General features: G+C 45.9%; 1 protein-coding gene across 1 annotated transcript in view; it reads left to right on the top strand.

The window, feature by feature from the left end:
* Window positions 1-15,906: 15,906 nt before the first annotated feature.
* The window catches only part of ZNF423 (zinc finger protein 423), a 362,848-nt gene continuing 358,801 nt past the window's right edge, over window positions 15,907-19,953 (top strand). The window contains exon 1 of the mRNA XM_004704685.3: window positions 15,907-15,962. The gene's annotated coding sequence lies outside the window, so the exon portion shown is untranslated. The remainder of the gene's footprint in view (window positions 15,963-19,953) is intronic.

The raw sequence follows: 19,953 nt of genomic DNA, 5'->3' as shown, positions 1-19,953 counted from the left end.
TGGCCGGACACTTACATTGGAAGTGCAACTGGAGAATTGAGCCTGAGCTGGGGCAGCCCCAGTGCCTAGGCCCCCATGCCTGCATCTTTGGGAAGTAGTCTTACTTGTCACGGTTTTCTGTCTCTGCTAATGTTTATGGGGGGTGGGTGAGCTACATGTGGGGGTACACTGGTCCTTGTGTTCACGTTTGTGCTTCTTGTGCCCTCCTCTCCTAGCCTTTTATCCTCTGTCTAGCACTGTCCTTGGCATATGCCCTCTAACCCTGGTTACAAAGAAATATAGTGGATTGAATCCAGCGTTCCATATAGGACAACTCGTGTATTTTGGCTGAGAGATAGGAAAGAGGTGTTATCTTCTTTCCTGCTTCAATGTCCACTCATTTGTCGATGCTGCCCAGCATTTCCCATACCCCAACTCCCCCAAACTTGACATTTCTCTGGCAGGGCCTGTAGTGATTCAGTTTGTTGGCACATGAACTACTTTTTCTTCTTGTCCATGGGTTCTACTTGAATTGTGGTGCTGGGGAAGAGTCTCGAAGGTGCCACGAGCTGCCAGAACAACAGCAAAAATCTGCCCTGAAAGGAGAGCCAGAATGCTCCTTAGGGACATGGATGGCAAGACTTTGTCTCACGTACTTTGGACATTTTGTCAGGAGAGCTCAATCCCCGGAGAAAGGACACCATGCTTGGTAAAGTAGAGAAAGGCAGTGGGAGTGAGCAAGGCTCTCCACAAGACGGACTGACTCAGTGGCTGCAACAGTGGGCTCACCTGGGCACTGTTGCATGCTGTTGTACACACGTTTGCTTTGAGTTAGAACAACAACACCAATTGTCTATTAGGAAGAAGGTCTCTGGGGGAGGCATGCAGTCAGTGCTTTCAACGAAAGCCTGGAGGGTTGAAATCACCCAGAGACGCTTTGGAAGAAAGGCCTGGCAATGAACTTGTGAAAAACCAGCTACTAGAAACCCCCTGGAGAACAGTTTACTGTGACCTCTGTGGGGTCATCATGGGTTGGAACCGACTCTATGGCAACTGTTTTTTGTTTTCTTAAATTAGGAAATGCTGTTTTACATACTTAGGCTAATATCCCTAAGAGTGGTTGTTACTAGCACAATACACATGTGAGTTCATGAATCGTGCTGCTGAGATCCCAGCCAAGAAGAGCTTTTTGTGCAAAAAGAGAGTTGAGGTGAATAGACTGCAGGGACTTTTATGCACTGATGTTGTATGACAGGCTCCCCAACAGCTCGGGGGCCAGATGGGGAGATGTCTAGATTACTCCTTGATGGCTGGATGTCCAATGACTACCAGGCAGGCTTGGGGAGATAAGGCATGCCCTGGTGGGACCAGCTACCAGGTAGAGATTCTGGCACCCACTTCCCCCATAGCCTTCTCCATGTGCATTCTAGCCATGTGGGTGGGCAGTGGGGGCCAAGCTGGGGGGCCCATCTGTGCCAATGGAATGTCCCTTCTCAAATCAGATTTATTGGAAGTACTAACTCCTTAAACTGTAAAGTATATTATGGCTGCTCCTACCCCTGGGACATCCATGTGGAGTTACACAATGTTTGGAAACAGTCATTATACTTCATTCCATGGCTTTTAATATGGAGAAAGTGATGGCAGAGAGCTGGTCTGTGTGCTGAAAACCAGATGAGAACGCAGCCCTCCCCCGCCTCCAGACACACGGAGCCTTTACAATGAGAAACGCACTTTCCTCTTGTGTTTAAAACAAACCACATGTACAACATGGCACTGACAGTTATTTACAATGTTAGCACAGAGGATAAGTTGTTAAGGGATCATAAAAAATGTTAGTTTCCACTTTATAGAGCTGTTCTTCAAAAGAATGTGGGAAAAGGGAATGAGAGTGGGATTCTGGTCTTGGGCGCTCCCTCATCTCTACTTGAGGCAGGAATCGGTCTGGTTGGGTGCTGGTCCCAGGCTGCTTGTCAGTGGTCTACCTTCCGTTCCAAGTGCCCGGTCAGGCTACTGTAGCCCCCCTACCCATTTGTGAGGAGTGTTATGGGGGTCCCTGTGGTGAGATGGCCCCTGCTCGATTCTGTACCCCTTCCCTCTAAGTTAGAGAGCTGGTAGATGAGCACCCGGGGCTGCTTCTGAAATAGGAAGGAGCCAGACCCAGTCGTAAACGCATGTTTATATGCGGCATGTTTCTGGTTAATGAAGCTGTGCAGAACTGACTCTATGAAAAGAAATATATATATATGTAAATGAGGAGATTAACCTCAGGGAGAGGTGAGATTAAACAAGGGATGCCAGGAGGCTTGGACCCTCTCAAGTTTTGAATTGCCAAGGCAGGGGAATTCCTAGGAAGTGCTGCCACTGAGTGAGATTTGCTGAGGTCGAGAAGCAGCAATCCTGTCTTACGCTGCTCACTGTGTACCAGGTGCTGAGCGAAGTTCTTCCCACGTTATTATACTGTGACTTCCGAATGAGTGAGAATTTGACTACCCCCCACTTTAGGGGTCTCATGACCTCGGGCCACATTACAAGTAAGAGGTGGTCTGCAGGGGACCCTGTGCTAGTACCCAAGACTGCTGTGGGCCCACGCCCTCTGGAGGGTTCTGAAAAGGCCAGTCATTTTAGCCTCCACTTTGTGTTTCAATTTTGGCTTTTCTAAGAAGGTACCACCTAGGAGGCTGTCAGTGCGTGCTCAGCCAGGTCCTCAGGGGGGTGATCTAGTCAGCCCACTGTGAGTTCAGGAGCTTTGAGGACAGAATGTGGCCCCTGGTCATTGAGGAGCTGGGCCTGGCTCAGTGTGAATCTGATGTGTTGCCCATGGACAGTGGAGTGAAACATGGATGGTTGTGACCCAGAGGGTTTTTGTTGGCTGATTTTCAGAAGTAGATAATCAGGTCTTTCCCCTAGTCCATCTTAGCCTGGAAGCTTTGCTGAAATCTGGTCAGCATCATAGCAACATGCAACCCCCTAGTGGCAGACAGGTGGTGGCTAGTAACTGCACCTAAATTTCCATTGTGGAAGATGATAATTCTGACACTGAGCCCGCCATGCATAGGCACAGCTTAACATCTGCGCTCACCCTCTCATTTCCTATATACGCGGTTTCCCCGAAAATAAGACAGAGTCTTATATTAATTTTTGCTCCTAAAGATGCGCTAGGTCTTATTTTCAGGGGATGTCTTATTTTTCCATGAAGAAGAATACAGTACACATTTATTGTTTATTGTTTTATCAAAAGAGACCTCGCACTTCCTGTCTGTTCCGGCTGCGCTGTGGCCAACAGTGAGCTGTGCGGCGGTGCCCGCTGCTATGGTCCAGAATCCAGAGTTACGGTAGCTGAGGGGCCTTATTTTGGGGGGCCTTATTTTCGGGGGGATGCCTTATATTTCAGCAAGAGGCAAAACTAAGTAGGTCTTATTTTGGGGGGATGTCTTACTTTCAGGGAAACAGGGTAGTGTGGCCCACCTTTAAAGGTGGTCGCTTGTATCCTGATTTCCCCATTTGGGAAATGCAGACCATCAAATGACCTGTTTGCAGGCTCATGGGAGGGTTATGTGCATTCATGATGATGTGTGTAAAGTGTAGAAATGATTGTTATTCCCCAAATGGCTGATGTGCCCCGTGAATTGGGAGGTGAGAAGGAGAGATCTCGTGGGTCTCTTTAAAAGGGCCCATAGGACAGTTGGGGTGGTAGGATAAGCGAGCGCCCATTATTTCAGGCACCCGGGTGTTAGACTCTGAAACACATACTTTCTGAACAGCATCTCATTTTGTCTTCAGGGCTGCCTTGCAGAGTTGGTATGCACAGAAAAGTTGCCAGGTTACACAGCAAACCATGGGGGACCAGGACTTGATCTGTAAACATCTTGCTTCTACCACTGCAGAAAAGGGACAGCTAGAGAAGTCAGGGAGGACTTCTTGGAGGAAGCGCCCACCAGAACCAACAGTACTCTGTACACGCTGGTGGTCAGACTGATCCTGGGGGGCTTGGATGAGCTGTCTGAAGCCCTGGTTCAGGATCCAGGTCTCCTCAGAGGCAGGTTCTGGGGGGAGCTTCATTGGGCGGGGTGAGGCAGCATCAGATGCCCCCTAGTTTACATTTCTTTCCTTCCAACCTACTCCCCCCACACCCCCCAGATTCACTGCCATCAGGCTGATTGCAACTCATAGGACAGAGTAGAACTGTGCTGGCGGGTCCCCGAGACTGTACATCTTATGGACGTAGAAAACCATATCCCTCCCACTGTTTGGAATTGCTGACCTTTGGTTAGCACAGCAATGCATAGCCCACTAGATTTCATCCTCAAACAGGAAAAAATGTGTGTGTTTTAAAGAACCCCACAGACTTTTAAGGTTTTTGTCTACAATGACCATCCTTTCTGAAATAGGATTTGCAAGTTAATGTAGAAGCAAATCCAAATTTTACCTGGTGTTTCAAGTAGAAACTCCTTCAGCTGGTTCTCTCGCCCAGTGCCTTCACTCGGGCCAGCATGAGGGAACCGTGGACAGAATGGGCTCCGGGCTCTGGGTGCTCACTGCTGGCCAGGAACCTGCCTTTCAAGGTCCCTCTTTTATGTCTGCACCCTGAGTCGTCGCTGTGACATTGGGATTTATTTAGCCTCATTCAGCCATCCGCCCACCCACCCATCTGTCTGTCTGTCCATCCTTCTGCCAATCCATCCACCCATCCGTTTACTCAGTTCCTGTTAGGCATCAGCCGCTGAGGGACACAATGATGAGTAGTTTTTCATCCTAGGGGGCAGTGTCTAGTGGTAGAAAGTCAAAGCCGAAACCCCAAGTTTTCTTCCCCTAACACCTATCACAAGGAACCCTGCTGGTGTAGCGATTAAGTGCGTGACTGCCAACCAACAGGTTGGTAGCTCAAATCTACCCAGCCACCCCCTGAGAGAAAGACCTGGCGATCGGATCCTGTAAAGATTACAGCCAAGAAAATGCTGTGGGTTGCACTGTCACAGGGGAGTGCTGTGGACTTGCTAGCAGCTACCACCTACAAATCCTAGCATGGAATTGCAGACATACTGGAGGTAGGCGTTATTCAATAAATGCTTATTAAGAGATTAAGCGGTCACAAATTCCTAAAAATTGGGAAACCTTTTATCCTAGCAATTCTGCTTCTAGGAACTAATCTTAAGAAAAACCACTGGATAGGTTTGTGCCTTGTATGATGTGCATGGATGTAGGTTGCCACATGGTTTCTCTTGCAGTTGAAGATACCAGGAGGGAGCCCAAGCATCCAGCCAGGGGACTGGCCCCTGCAAGGGGATGCAGGCCACCCTCAGTGATGATGGGGTGGGCCTGCGTGTTTTGTTGTAAAGAGATGGTCACTATGTATTGCCAAAGGAGGCCTGGCAGTCCTGGTTAAGTGCTCAGTTGCTAACCAAAAGGCCAGCAGTTGGCACCTGCTAGCTGCTCTGTAGGAAAAAGGTGCGGTAATTTGCTCACGTAAAGATGGCCCCTGCTGTAGAGTTAATTCTGACTCAGCACCGCTGGAAGGATAGAGTAGAACTTGCCTTGGGAGAAATCTTTCAGCCTCCCCCCACATGCCCTCTAGGTTTCCAAGGCTACACATGTATACAAAAGCAGACAGTTTGCTCCCACAGAGTGGATTGTGGGTTTTGAACCACCAATCTTTTGGTTAGCAGCTGAGGATGTTAACCCCCTTGCCACCAGGGCTGTAGGTGGTTTTAGTTTATTTTATACTCATATATATTTTCTATCTCTTCTACATTGTATATGAATAAATTATGTCTTAAAGGTTCCTGAAAAGAAAACTGTACTGAATCTAGGAAGCAATAAAAAAGAAAATGAAAGGAGATCTGCGTTGCTGAAGCATATGTGGCAAAAGAGCAAGTGCTGGCAAAAGGAGTGGAAGGAGTGGGTGGAAAGGGCTGGGGCGGAGGGAGAGGTGGTGAAGCTGTGACTTCCAGGGTTGGGCCTACCTGCTCCCTGCCAGGATTTTCGTCTGTAGGCCTTTCCTTGTCATGGTTCTTTTAATCGTGGTGTGCTGCCTGCGTGTATCTCTTCCCAGCCCATGTTTGGCAGGCATAGTGGGGATATTTACACTTTGGAAATAGGCAAACCAGAGCCTCTGTTATGTCTCCTTGCTGTGTGTTAAAAGGTTTACCAGCATATCAGACGGCTCACCTTACCATCCCCAAGAGGCTTGCCGCTGGAAGAGAATAGCATCTCCTCTTCGGTTCCCCTGGCACAGGGAGAGATTAAAGGCATTTTTTGTAGATTTGTAACAGTGGGGATAAGAGGAGGAAGGTTCCGGCTTATGTTGACTGATTCATCTGGTATCAGAGCTTCTGCACCTTAGAAGCAAGAAATAAAACAAAAGGGTTAAGCATCTCGGTCTTGGCCTTACCTTGTCTTAGCTTCACGACCTTCGGCCTCATCCTTCCTCTCTGTGGTTATTAGGCCCATGGAGTCGGTTCCATCTCACAGCTACCCCGTTTATGGCAGAATGAGACTGTCTGGTCCCGTCCCATCTTCCCAATGGTTAGGTTTGAGCCCATGATTGCAACCACCCTGGGAACCCTCTCTTTGAAGGGTGTCCTCTTTTTCACGGCTCTTCTCTTTTCACCAAGCATGGTGTCCCCATTTCAGCGTGATGTCACTTGCTGGTTTCTGATAACATGTCCAGAGTATGTGAGACTAATCTTTCATGTCTCGGAAACAGGAATACCGTGCAGTATTCCCTTGTTTTGTTCCGGTGACTGTCTCTAGGTCCATGTACAGGTTCTGCGTCTCCACACTCCAGTGGTTCTGGAATTCCCACACAGTCCCGTGTCTTTGCGTAGTCAATAACACACAGGCGAACCTCTTTCTGGTAGTCTCTGCTTTGAGCCAAGGTCCATCTGCCATCAGTGTTGACATCCCTGTGCCAGGTCCTTGTCGGGGATGTCTGGGTTCATGTTGATGTGTTCTTGCAATTGTTTTTGAATTATCTTCAGCAAAATTTTACCTGCCGATGATATTGTTTGAAAACCTTCCCTTTCTGTTGGGTCACTTTTCTTTGGGATGGCCACAAATATGGATCTCTTCCGGTCGATTGGCTAGGAATTTTTTTTTTTTCTCTTTTAAACATTTTATTAGGGGCTCATACAACTGTTATGACAATCCATACACACATCAATTGTGTAAAGCACATTTGTACATCATTCTCAAAACATTTTCTCTCCACTTAAACCCCCGACATTAGGTCCTCATTTTCCCCCTCCCTCCCCGCTCCCCCCTCCCTCATGAGCCCTTGATAGTTTATAAATTGGTATTTTGTCATATCTTGCCCTGTCCGACGTCTCCCTTCACCCACTTTTCTGTTGTCCGTCCCCCAGGGAGCAGGTCACATATAGTTCCTTGTAATCGGTTCCCTCTTTCCAACCCACTCTCCCTTTACCCTCCCTGTTTCGCCACTTACACCACTGGTCCTGTAGGGCTCATCCACCCTGGATTCCCTGGATTTTCAGTTCCTATCTGTACCAGTGTACACCCTCTGGTCTAGATTGGCTAGGAATTTTTTGTAGTGAGTGAGTGCTTCCAGTTGTTTGATCAGCTTGTTGAAACATTTCGATTGGTATTCATCTATTCCTGGGACCTTGTTTTTGGCTAATGGCCTCATTGCAGCTTGAACTTCTTCAGTACCATTGGTTTTTGATCATATGCTGCCTCTTGATGTGGTTGAATGTTTGGTACAGTGACTGCGTATGCTTTCCATCTTTGTTTGATACTTCCTGCGTCGTTCAATATTTTTCCCATAGAATTCTTTAATATTACAACTCTTTCAATTCTTTTAGCTTGAGATCTGTGAGTGTATTCTTCTCTTTTGGTTTTCTAACTCCAGGTCCTTGCACATTATAATACTTTATGTTGTCTTTTCAAGCTGCCCTTTGAAAGTTTATGTTCAGCTCTCTTCCTTCCGTTCTTCCATTTGCCCTGGACCTCATCTGTAAAAGGGATGGATGATTTTACTTGTCTCATGGAGTTGTTTCAACCACTGGTTCTCAAACACTGGAATGGAGAGCTAATAAAAATGTAGATTTGGAGGCTTCTCCCTCAGATACGCACATTTTGTGAGTCTAGGGTGAGCTCTGAGATTGTGCATTTCAAAGTCCCAGGTGATGAAGGGGTGCACTCAGTGAAGCACAATTTTAGGCAGTTGTTCGTTCCTAGCTGGTGTTGCGTCTCTTCTGACTTGTCGTCACCAGCTGTGTTGTAGAGGAGAACTGTGCTCCACAGGGTTTTTGTGGCTGTCCCCTTCTGAAGCAGCAGCTCACCAGGACTGTCATTTGATGTGCCTCATGGTGGATTGGAATCACCAACTTTCAGGCCACCAGTCAAGTGCCTAACTGTTCATGTCTTCAGTGGCTTATTTTGGGCAATGAAATGAATATAAAATGTTTATCGCAGTGCTTGCCTATAGTGAGGAGTCATGAGTCTTGCTGCTTATTCAAAGAAGATTTGGATGGTGGAGGCCTGCCTTTGTTATCGTTTTTTTGGGACTCTGTTTCACATTCTGTAAAAGGATCTGAGGATGAGGTAGGGGACCCTTGACCACGTTGCCCACTGCCTCCTTATCAACTTAGGACCAGCACAGAGGAACACGCTGGTCACATACTAGGGCCAGTCCCCAAGGGCGACCACGTTAGGTAGGCTTGGCTCCTTTCCTGACAGAGCGGTAAGAGACTCTTTCAACAAAGAGGAGGGAAAAAAAGATGTTTTAATTCAAGTAGACATCTTGCCTTTGTAGTGCTGCCTTTCTGTCTTCATAAGCCCTGATCCCCTTTTCCACTAAATTTGGCTCATCAGGTGGCTGTGCATTTGTCAGTTTTCTTTCTTTTTTTCTTCTCACTGGACTAGACCGAGAGAGAACAAAGGGTGAGTAGTTAGGTGCCTTGACTCCCCTCTTTCTCCCTCCTTTAGCTTCTACCTTTCAGCCAAAGCCATGCTTGCAAACATCTGGCACTGGCCTTGTGAGCTGTGGTCTGGCTTCTAGCCAATTGCTGTGAGTGCCCTTAGAAAAGTGGGGGGCTGGGAGGATTAAGTGGGGATTGGTCGGGGGGATGCCCAGCACAGCATCTACCCAGCACCCAGCTGGGTTTCTTGAAACTTAGCTTTCCAGAAGAGCTCTTACTGTCCCCCAATTGGATTGAGTCAGACACACTCAAGTGCAGAGGTGTCTGGGTGTCTGTGTGTGTCTCCATCGAGTAGCATGCAGGTGAGTGAAGGACATGGAAGCTCAATGGAGCAGGATGGAAGTGGCGAGTAGATTTTAACCCATTTTATTGAGCTTTTTCTAAGCTGTATCTCTGTTCAGTGAGAAAGAACGCTGTGATCTATTGGTAATATTTATCACAGTTGCAGAATAGGGGAGCTACACCAGGTATTCTCTATATATTCTATCCCTGATCTAGTGGGGAAAGGAAAGAAAATGTCTAGCTGTTTGGAGAAAATTCACTGTCTCCTATTCATTATCTTATTTTACACATTGTATTCTTCTTCTGTTTTTTTTTTTTTTTAATTAGGGAAGAAACAGAAGCCTGCAAAGTTGTCTAGGGCGAAGATTTTTCTGGGATCACAGCATCTGGTGATGCTGGTCTTTTCTGTGGCGTGTTTAGGGTGTGGGTTGTTGATAAAGGCTGAGGAAGATGAGTTGGCATGAAAGTTGAGCCCCTTAGCCGTGAGCTCTGGAGGGCTCCCCATTTCAGGATTCCATCCCCGTCTGGTAGATTGGAAGGCAGGGAAGCACTGATCACTCCAGCCCAGGCCCTTCTTGCAGAGGATGGAGGGAATCTCAGTGGGATTGTTGGTCTCACCATTCAGAACGCAGCCATTCCCTTTCCACAGGCAGCGAGGAACACCAGGAGCCAGGAGTGTAGACAGTCCCTGTGAATTATCTCCGTGAAGTCCTTTGTCTTCTACAGCGGATTGAGCAGGGAGGCAGGGAAGCGTTCACATTACCCCAGTAGTGTGAGTTAACATCGATTGTGTGTTTACTTTGGACCAGACACTTCCAAAATATCACTTATCTCATTTAGTCCTGATGAAACTCATGTGAAGTTGATACTTAATGTCACTCCTGTTTTACAGATGAGGAGACTGAAGATCAGTTGGTTCTACCTTTTTGCCCACAATCTAAAGGCTAATCAATAATGGAGCTGGGACTAAATCTGAGCAGCCCTATTCCAGGGTCCGTCTGATCCCCTATACCGATTGCTTCTTTCCAGAGGCTCGTTGGATGACACTTTCATCTATGCAGATAGATGAGTTCTGTTGGGAGGTTTCTAGAAAGGTCATTGCTTCCTGTAAAGGTGGGCCTGCTCTTTTCTGGTGTCAACTCTACCTAGGTAGCTTTCTGTTCCCCCTCTTTGATAGGTAGCGGGGCCAGGAAAGAAAGACACCACAGTGGTGGAGCAAAGTCTATACTGCAGCCCCTCTGCCTGAGATTGGTGAAGAGAATAATTTCCAATAGCGCAATGTTTTTAAGGGAGAAACCAAATATGGCCAAAATTGCCTGTGAAAATCTCTTGGAAAAGTGCCTGTGAAAATCTCTTGGAAAAGTGCTGGTGACTTGGGGATCTATTTACCTACCTTATCTCTTGGTAACTCCATGCAACAATTTTTCTTCCAGCTACTGATTTTGTTTTGGCACTCGATCAGATGGAGAAGGAGGCTCATTATCTGATGAAAAACAGGCTTCTTTCAATGTGATGGGGAGCTGTGGGAGCATGGTGGGTTGTATGTTGACTCACCAGCCACTCCATGGGAGAGAGCTGAGGCTTTCTGCCCCCATAAATATTCACAGCCTCAGACACCCACAGCGATAGTTGTACTGTGTCATATAGGGTCCCTATGAGTTGGTGTGTTAGTCTGGGGACTTTAGAGAAACAAGTCCACAGAAACTCATGTATAAGAGAGTTTTATATAAAAATTAAGTGCACATCAAGAAAACATCCCAACCCAGTGCTGTCTCAAGCCCACAAGTCCAACATTAACCCATATGCCCGACACCAATCCACAAAGTCCTCCTCCATCTCACAAAACACACGCAGTGATGCCGACTGCAGGAGGAAAGCCGAATCAGTGAGCGTGTAAGCATCTCAGCGCTGGCAGGGGTCTCCACACAGCTGCTCCAGCACCCATGGCTGCATCAGGGTAGGTCCATGTAGCTTCTCCTCAGAGATGTCTTGCAGGAAGTGAGCCTTGTCAGCTAAAGCAGGGAACTAGCTAAGGCAGCTGCACCCTGGTCCGACCATCAGAAAGCAAGAGACCCAAGAACCAGAAAGGCGAGGCTCACTGAACCATTTGTTTCTCCGCCCTTCAATTAACCCCACATGTGTTTATCGGCCAGGTTGGCACAATAAACTAACTACCTCAGTTGGAATTGGCTTGATGGCAGTGAAGTTGGTTTTCAATACTAGACCACTATCTTCCCAGAGAGATTCTCATTTAATGGGGTTGTGGACAGAGTTGGACAGGAGGGAGTCCCAGGGTCACATCCTTCCCACTGTTACTCCAGAGTCTGTGCTTGTGAAGGGTTATGGCAGATGACATTACCTGTGCCAATTAAATGGCTGTTGTCTTTTCCCCCTCATGGGATCAGGGTGTGAATCACAAGAATTTAATGAATGGGGTGTAATGTGACCTGTCATGAGGCTTGGGCTCCTGTGAGGGTGTGTGCTCAGGGCTGAGGAGCTATTGTCGGGAGTCTTGGGTACACACACTTCTAGCTCTAGAGCATCTTTATGTTTCCATGCCATCATCCCCCACCTCACCCACTACCTGGTCCCACTACCCAAGAGGAGCTTGGGACACGTACATAGGTTGGGTAGTTTGGCTAATTTGCACACAGCCCTGCTCATTTTGCATTGAAGCCTGTGATGGTCATGGCCCTTTCAGCTCCTTTGATGGAGAAAAAGAGGGGCATTGTCTTTGTCCCTATAGGCACTCACAACCCTGCCCAGGGCATACTGCATGGTGGAGAGAGTTGGGCTGAGTTTCAGCCCTCTTTTGGCCACCTCTTCTGGCTCCCTTGCACATCTCACAACCTGTGCAGCTATACATGACATCTTCCCCATTTCACTTGTACTTTTTTTGCTCTTTAGGATTGTTTAGGACTAAGTGGAGAGCAGGGATGCTCTATTTCCTGCCTGCCAATGGGAGCCTGCTCCAGGGGACAGTGGTGGTATGCAGGGGATCAGAGATGTGTCTGTCTGCGTTAGCCATTTCCAGGTCTAGAATGAAGTTCAGCCCACTGACAGGTTCTCTGGGGTTCTTCCCGGGACCTGTACCATTATTTATTTATTTTTTAAAAATGTCGCGTGTCTCCTAATGTGTTTGCATTGAGCTAGGCGCTGGGATTCAGTAATGGTTAAGATAAGGGACAAAGGTCAAGCCACCAAAACAGTCATAGAATAATGACTGTGTGTTAAAGTAAGGGCTATGAACGACCAACTAGGGAGCTGAGATGCGTACTCTGGTTAAGGTAGTCCAATGGTTAGGAAGGTTTGGGAGCAACTGCTGCCTGGCTGTATGACCTTGGTCATAAGGTGACCAGATTTTAACATTGGTAAAGCGGGACAAAAGCGGGACACCATTGATAAAACTCTTATCCTGGGGAAATAGCCATATGGCAGCCGAAAACCATATACCCTAGCTTGTCGAGCATTCTTTCAAAAAATTGGAACTTTTTAAAAACGCCGCAAGACGTGGGAAAAATTGTTAACAATTGGGACTGTCCTGCCAAAAGTGGGGAATCTGGTCACCTTAAGTCCTTGGGTGAATTGCAGGACCTCTCTGAGTCTCTCAGGTACTGGTGGACACAGGTGTGCCATGGAACAGATGGCTCCTGAAGTTGACTACTGTGCCTCAAGCAGGGCAGAGTTTACAGAGAGGGAAGCTTAGACTTGGGGGGGTTATTGGGGAGAAAATAGTACAAGTACTAGCAGACACTCCAAGGTCACCAACAGGAGAGGAGGTGAGATATAAGGGACTATGCACTGAAAGAGATGGTGGTCTTCAACAGCCACTGCTAGTGGTGACAGATATGCCTGCCTGCCTGCCTGTCTCTCTCTCTCCACCACTTGCTACATACACAGCACACACACACACACTCTCTCTCTCTCTCAAGATATATACACACAAACATTTTAAAGTAGAAGATGGATGTGTGAAGAATGGATTTCAGGTGTGGCGATGAATACTGTTAACAGCTGCTCCTCTGGCCCTTGATTGCTCTAAGTGTTACATGCAGTTATGTTGCAGTCTGTATGGTTGGAATCATTTTAGTGCGTAATATTAATTTGTCTGACACCAGATCTTAATTCATATTTACCTAGTTGCATATTTGAAACCCCACTCCAACTGTAGTTAAGTAAAAACATAGCTTCTTTGGTCCCAGCCCACATTGCCTCTGCATTTCATTGTCTTAATCCTGAGTTTCTACTCTCAGGATGCAAAGTTGGAAGAGAGAGGGCACTTCTTCAACATTGTTTGGCCTGCTAATCACTTGTTTGCATATTCCCTCTGGAGCAGCCTGTTTAAAGGAAACCTAGTGGGGGAGATAATAGTGGGAGACAGATTGTAACGCTGCATAGAACAGGACTTTTAATTCTGAGAGCTGTTGCCGCCATGGCCCTGACCCCACTCCTGTGCAGCTTGCACAGGTGAGAGCACTGAAACATGTTGGAAGGTAATTGCCAAGGGGTTGGTGCGGACTCAGGGTGACCCATGTATATCAGAGTAGAGCTGGGCTCATACAGTTTTCAATGGCTGATTCTTCTGAAGTAGACTGTCAGACCTTGTTTTCTAAGTCACCCCTAGGTGGATTCAAACCTCCAACCTTTTAGTTTTAGTTGAATGTGTTAACTATTTGCACCACCCAGGATTGCTGACAATTATGGGACAGGTACCCTGTGTGAGGCGAGGTGCCTAGGCTGTTTAGAGATCATCCCACTTAACCCTCCCAATAACCCTTTGCCTCAGGTATTATTATGACCTTGATTTTTCAGGCGAGAAAACTAAAGCCTGAAAGTTAAATCATTTGCCTAAAGACACATAGCTTCTCAGAAACAGGGCTTGAATTTGTACCCAGGCAGCCTGGTGCTAGAACCCAAGTACTGACGCTAGTCCAGCTTTACTGCGCTGCATGCCATGAGCCCATGATTAGCGTGGTAGGTTGCAGTAGGTGCTTGCCAGTCCCAGCTTGCTAGGATTCTGGTTGACATCGCCTGCCCCTTAGCGATCAGTGGTCTCAAGAGTAGCCTTTGACACAGACAACCTTGTACCTATGTCCAAACTCTGCACACACCCTCAACTACCTGTGTAGCTTCAGGCACATCACTTCACCTTTGTGAGTTCTTGTGTTGAACAGCCGTTTCAACACAACAGTGTCCGCCCAGCCTTCCACACTGTGCCTAGCAAACCGTGTGTACCCCCAGAGCACTCTCAATTGCATTGCCAGTATGAGGTGAACTGGGTGGTAGGTGCAGCTTGCACATGTGTAGAACTCCAGAGCCTATTACAACCGAAAAACACTGTGTGCACACATTTTTTGCTTCAACAGAGTTCTATTTTATAATGTCCGTAACCCATCTTTAATAGGATTCCATACCCCAGGCCAGGATTAATTCCAGAGGCTTTTTGATGTTGTGTAGTTTCTCCTATGTTCTTGAGTGCATAACCTTCCCAATCCTGTGCACACAGGCTGTGGTTTGGAGTGATAGGGACACCCTATCCTTACCCAGCCTCTTGCTGTGAAGTAGGGGAGGTGAGTTGCCTTCAGTGGGATAGCCATGACTTGGGGTACTCAAACTTGTTGACCACAAGACATTTGACCTCAGCATGTGGATCAAATCTCAGGGTGGGTAACAGCACCCCAAGCTTGCTAACTTCTGAGAGGAACCTTGTTTGTTTTTTGAAAGATTCTAGAAAACTTCTACATTTCAGTGGTAGCCAGTGGGAGCTACTTGGTAGAGGATGATGCCTGCAGGATCCTGGAAAGGTCCAAGTTCGTGCTTTATTCAATGACTGGTAAATAGCATCATCCCAAGTGAAAACTAAGTTCTAGTTAGAAATGGCCTGTGGCACTATGTAAAGAAAGATTTTGCTGCTGCTTCTTGACTTGGGACAGTTCTGAGATTGAGTAGTGATGTCTGCCAGGGCCATAGGAATGGGGACATTATAACAGACACCACGCCTATTTTTGCTATTCATGCTTTAGTCATTTTACACCTTTGTGAGACTAACAACATCCTCTTTATAGAGTCTTAATACTTCTACCCCGAACAGAAATCCCTGAGTGGTTCCAGTGGTTAACTCACTCAGCTGCTAACTCAATGGTGGGAGGTTTGAGTCTGCTCAGAGGCGCCTGAGGACTGGTGATCTACTTTTGGAAAAAATCAGTCATTGAAAATCCCAATTTTTATACATGTGGATTATCATTAGTCAGAGTTGACTTGACAACAACTAGTTTGGTTTGATGCCCTGACGTGGGTAGTAGAAGGAACCCGCCCTGCACATGTACAGTCTTCCTTGTCCTGTGCCCTTCACCCCAATTACCTGTTTGCACCAGGACTTCTAAGCAGTTTGAAATGGCTCAGTCATGACTTCTGGACACGAGGGTAGCATATGCATTCCATAGCAACCACATGGCTTGTGCATCTGACTTTGACTCTAGTAGGAAACAGGTAGTGACATAAAGTCAAAGATAGCGCTGGCCATGTGTCCACACATCTTTGTGTGGGGCATCGCTGCCTGTTTCAAGTTCCACATTCGGTTACTATGCAACGTGTATGCTGTTCTTGCTTCTGTAGGTCATGACTGAACTATTTTAATCTGGTGTGAAGTCCTGGTTTGTACAACTTCACAACTCACTGCCACACCTCTGCTCTCTCTTTCAGTTGAAGAGGGAGAGGCCTTGGACTTCGCACGGGCCTGGGATTCCTTTGTGGCAGCATCAGGTAAATGTCTGGGAGCTGGTGGGAGGGCTGCTGGGGGTCCGAGGGAGTTGGCCAGAACTCAGAAAGCCATCTGGTTGCTTATAGACATTGTGTTTTCCAAGTTACATTTCTGTCCCCTTTCTATACTACCTGATGCAAAGAGATTTTTATATGTGTTCCCTTTGGTCAACATAGTCTATTGCAGATATATGCAGATATATGTCCTTCTTTCCTGAGGACCAGATTCAGATGACCCACGACCCTCTGCGCAGCTTTGAAGTCCCTGCAATGAATATGTGGCACCTTCATTCCAAGCTACTTCCAGAAAAGCTACTTTCCATAGGATCTTTATGCTCCCATCTAAATAAGAACTCTTATATTTCTTTTCCTGGAAGGATCTGCTTTGTGTTCTGAGGGCTGGCTGATCCCAGATCATACCCCCAGGGTGAGGTAATCGGAGACACTCACACTTGTGGGGATTGAAGTATAATCTATAGGCAGATATCTATACAATTTAATATATAGATAGGTATTTACATATGCATAGGAGAGAGAGAGGAAAAAAATTAGCTCATAGGATTATTGGGGCTAGCAAGTTCAAAATCTATCTTTAGGCTTGTATACCAAGATCCATAGGTCAGGTAAAGGACAGTATGCAGTGGTGAGACCAGCAAATTCTCCCAAAGTATTTATAATCTGGAGGCAGAACACACCCTAAGGAAGCTCTATTTTTATTGATTGTATTCAGTTATATTATAGAAAGCCATTATATTATGTTCTGAAACAGCAGCGAGTCTAGTATTTAACCAAACCACTTGGAAGTTGGCACTTAAATAAACCATAAAATTAACCCTCATGGTGGACAGTAATAGGGATGGCTTGACCATCAGGGCACTTGAGTTTTTAACTCAGTTCTCTGCTTGCATAGGCTTCTTCTGGACCTCAGTTTCCCCAGCTGTAAAGAGAAGTAGCTAACTGAGGTTTTCTCTAACTAGAAACTCTGTAATTGGAGACTGCCCATGGAGTTTAGGATTGGAGCGGGTTTTGGGGTCTCTAGGGGCTTCTGTGGAGGGTGGCTCTGCAGTTTGGGCCTTGTATAGCCTGTGCTTCTCTTGGCAACAGAGTTCCTGGCCTGATGCTTGTCAATATCTGACAGGTGCCAAACTCTTTGTTTCCTGTCTCCTCCTTACCGTGTGCCAGGCCAGGCCTAGGAGCCTGATCAGTTGACTGAAATCTTGTGGGAGCTGGAGCCAGTCTACTTTTATAGAATCTTTTAGTTCATTTAGTTTCTTTTTTTTCTGGATTAATGGTTTCTTTCTTTTTAAAAAAATCATTTTATTGGGGGCTCCTACAACTCTTGTGTCAAACACATTTGTATATTTGTTGCCATCATCATTCTCAAAACATCTGCTTTCTGCTTGAGCCTTTGGTATCAGCTCTTCATTTTTCCCCCCTCCCTTCCTGCCCCCTCCCTCATGAACCCTTGATAATTTATAGTTTATTTAGCCTTCTCTTTGTTCAGATGTAGAAACCAAGACAAGAATAGACATTTTATGGGTTGGTTTTTTTAAAAAAAATCATTTATTGGGGCCTGGTACAATTCTTATCACAATCCATACATGCATCCATCGTGTCAAGCACATTTGTACATTTGTTGCCATCATCATTCTCAAAATGTTTCCTTTCTACTTAAGCTCTTGATATCAGCTCTTCATTTCCCCCCCTCATTCCCTGCTCCCCCTCCCTCATTAACCCTTGATCACTTATAAATTATTATTATTTTGTCATATCTTACACTGTCCGACGTCTCCCTTCACACACTTTTCTGTTGTCCATCCCCCAGGGAGGGGGTTATATGTAGATCCTTGTAATCAGTTCCCACTTTCTACCCCACCCTCCTCCAACCTCCAGGTATCTAGCTACTCTCACCACTGGTCCTGAAGGGATCATCCTGCCTGGATTCCAGGGGACAGGAAACAGAGTTTGGCACCTGGATTCCAGTTCCTGTCTGTACCAGTGTACATCCTCTGGTCTAGCCATATTTGTAAGGTCGACTTGGGATCATGATAGCGGGGGGAGGAAGCATTTAAGAACTAGAGGGAAGTTGTTGCTACACTGTACCCTGACTGGCTTGTCTCCTCCCAGTGACCCTTTTGTAAGGGGGTGTCCAGTTGCCTACAGATGGGCTTTGGGTCCCCACTCTGCACTCCCCCTCATTCACAATGATAGGGTTTTTGTTCTTTGATGCCTGATACCTGATCCCTTTGACACCTTGCAATCGCACAGGCTGGTGTGCTTCTTTCATGTGGGCTTTGTTGCTTCTGAGTTAGATGGTCTCTTGTTTACCTTGAAGCCTTTAAGACCCCAGATGTTATATCCTTTTGATAGCCAGGCATCATCAGCTTTCTTCACCACATTTGCTTATGGCATTTAAAAAATATCAGATATGTAAAGATTTTTAAAAAACATTTTAATGATTATATATTTGTTTCTATGCATGCTAAATAAAATCACAAGTGACACATCTAATGTGTATCACAGCTCATATGACAGATATTCTTATGATGCTAAATTCACTTAAATGAGTTGACAAGAAATTTTTTAAAAGACCTTTTTATTGTGATGTGAGTGAAAGCTTACAGAGCAAATTGGTTATCCATTCAACAATACGTTCACATTTTATTTTATGTCATTGATTGTAATCACCGCGATGTAACTGTTCTCTTCCCACTTCCTCCCTGTATTTAATTTCCATTTATCCTTATTTTCTATTCCTTCTTGCTTCTGAGCTCTAGTCCTGGGCAAATGCTACCCTTTTGATTCATATGGTTGGTTGTTTTAAGGAGTTCATACTTCTCATATAAGCCTGAAAAATTGAGCCAAGGGGGTAAGCTCACTTTCATGCCTAAAGGGTGACCAAAAACCGTAATATTGGGGTTTCCACCAGTTTCTATCCAACCAGTAAGTGATCTTTTTCTCTTATTTTGAGTCCCACATTTTTGCTCCCATTTCCTGTTGTGACCCCTTTCAGAGTAGTCAGCAGTGGCACCATCTAGTTCTTTTGGTCTTAGGTTCCCAGAGCCTGAGGTTCGTGTTGCTTGTCAGTACTTTGGATGGAGTATTTCCGTGTGTCTTTGATTTTGCTTACTCTTCTTTGCTCTGGATGGGGAGAGACCACTGGCTGTACCTTCATGGCTGCTCTTAAGCTTTTAAGACCCCGGTTGCTCCAGGATGTAGAACACTGTAGACTATTTTATGTCAATTGGTGTTGGTGTCCCCTGAGCCTGCGATCCTGAGCCCCTAGACCCAACATCTTATTCCTTCAAGGTGTTTGATTATGGCTAAAAAGTTGTCATTATTTTGCCCTTTGTGTGCCCTACTATTTTCATGGGTATATTTGTAGAATATATAACTGCATATCTAGAAATGCCCTCTGTCAAACCTTCTATCTTTGTGAATGTAGACCCATTCACCTTCCCTTCCCTGTTCAGCTTGGGTGGCTATGTCTTCCCTGGAAGATTATTGTTGTTACTGTTAGTGTAGACTTTGGTATGCACTAGTATTTACCTTTGTTGCTTTTGGCTCCTGTGCTCTTCCCAGTGCCATCCTTTGACTGTATCTTTTTTGCTGCTCTTCTCCTTCTTATCTGTTACCCTCTTTTGCACTTTTAATTCAGGTATCTTGAAAGACTGTTTCCTTATGTGTGCAAACCTTTTCTTGACTCTTTATACAGTAATGGTTTTATATAATATTTGTCCTTTTGTGATTAACTTCACTCAGCATAATGGCCCCAGGTTTATGAGCCTCCTGAGGTCTCTTCATCATTATCCTTTAACTTTGTGTCATATTCCATTGTGCATAAGGACCACAGTTTGTTTGTTTATTCATCTTTTGATAGGCAACTTAAGTTGTTTCAGACGTTTTGTATTGTGAATAATACTGATCAGCCAGTATGGATGTGCACATATCTATTCATATCATGGCCCCTATTTCTCTACGATTAAAAAATATA

Source organism: Echinops telfairi, unplaced genomic scaffold (assembly GCF_000313985.2).
Source record: "Echinops telfairi isolate 266 unplaced genomic scaffold, ASM31398v2 ScPeMD7_2291;HRSCAF=2852, whole genome shotgun sequence".
NCBI lineage: Eukaryota > Metazoa > Chordata > Mammalia > Afrosoricida > Tenrecidae > Echinops > Echinops telfairi.
This window is presented reverse-complemented; position numbering and strand designations above follow the sequence as displayed.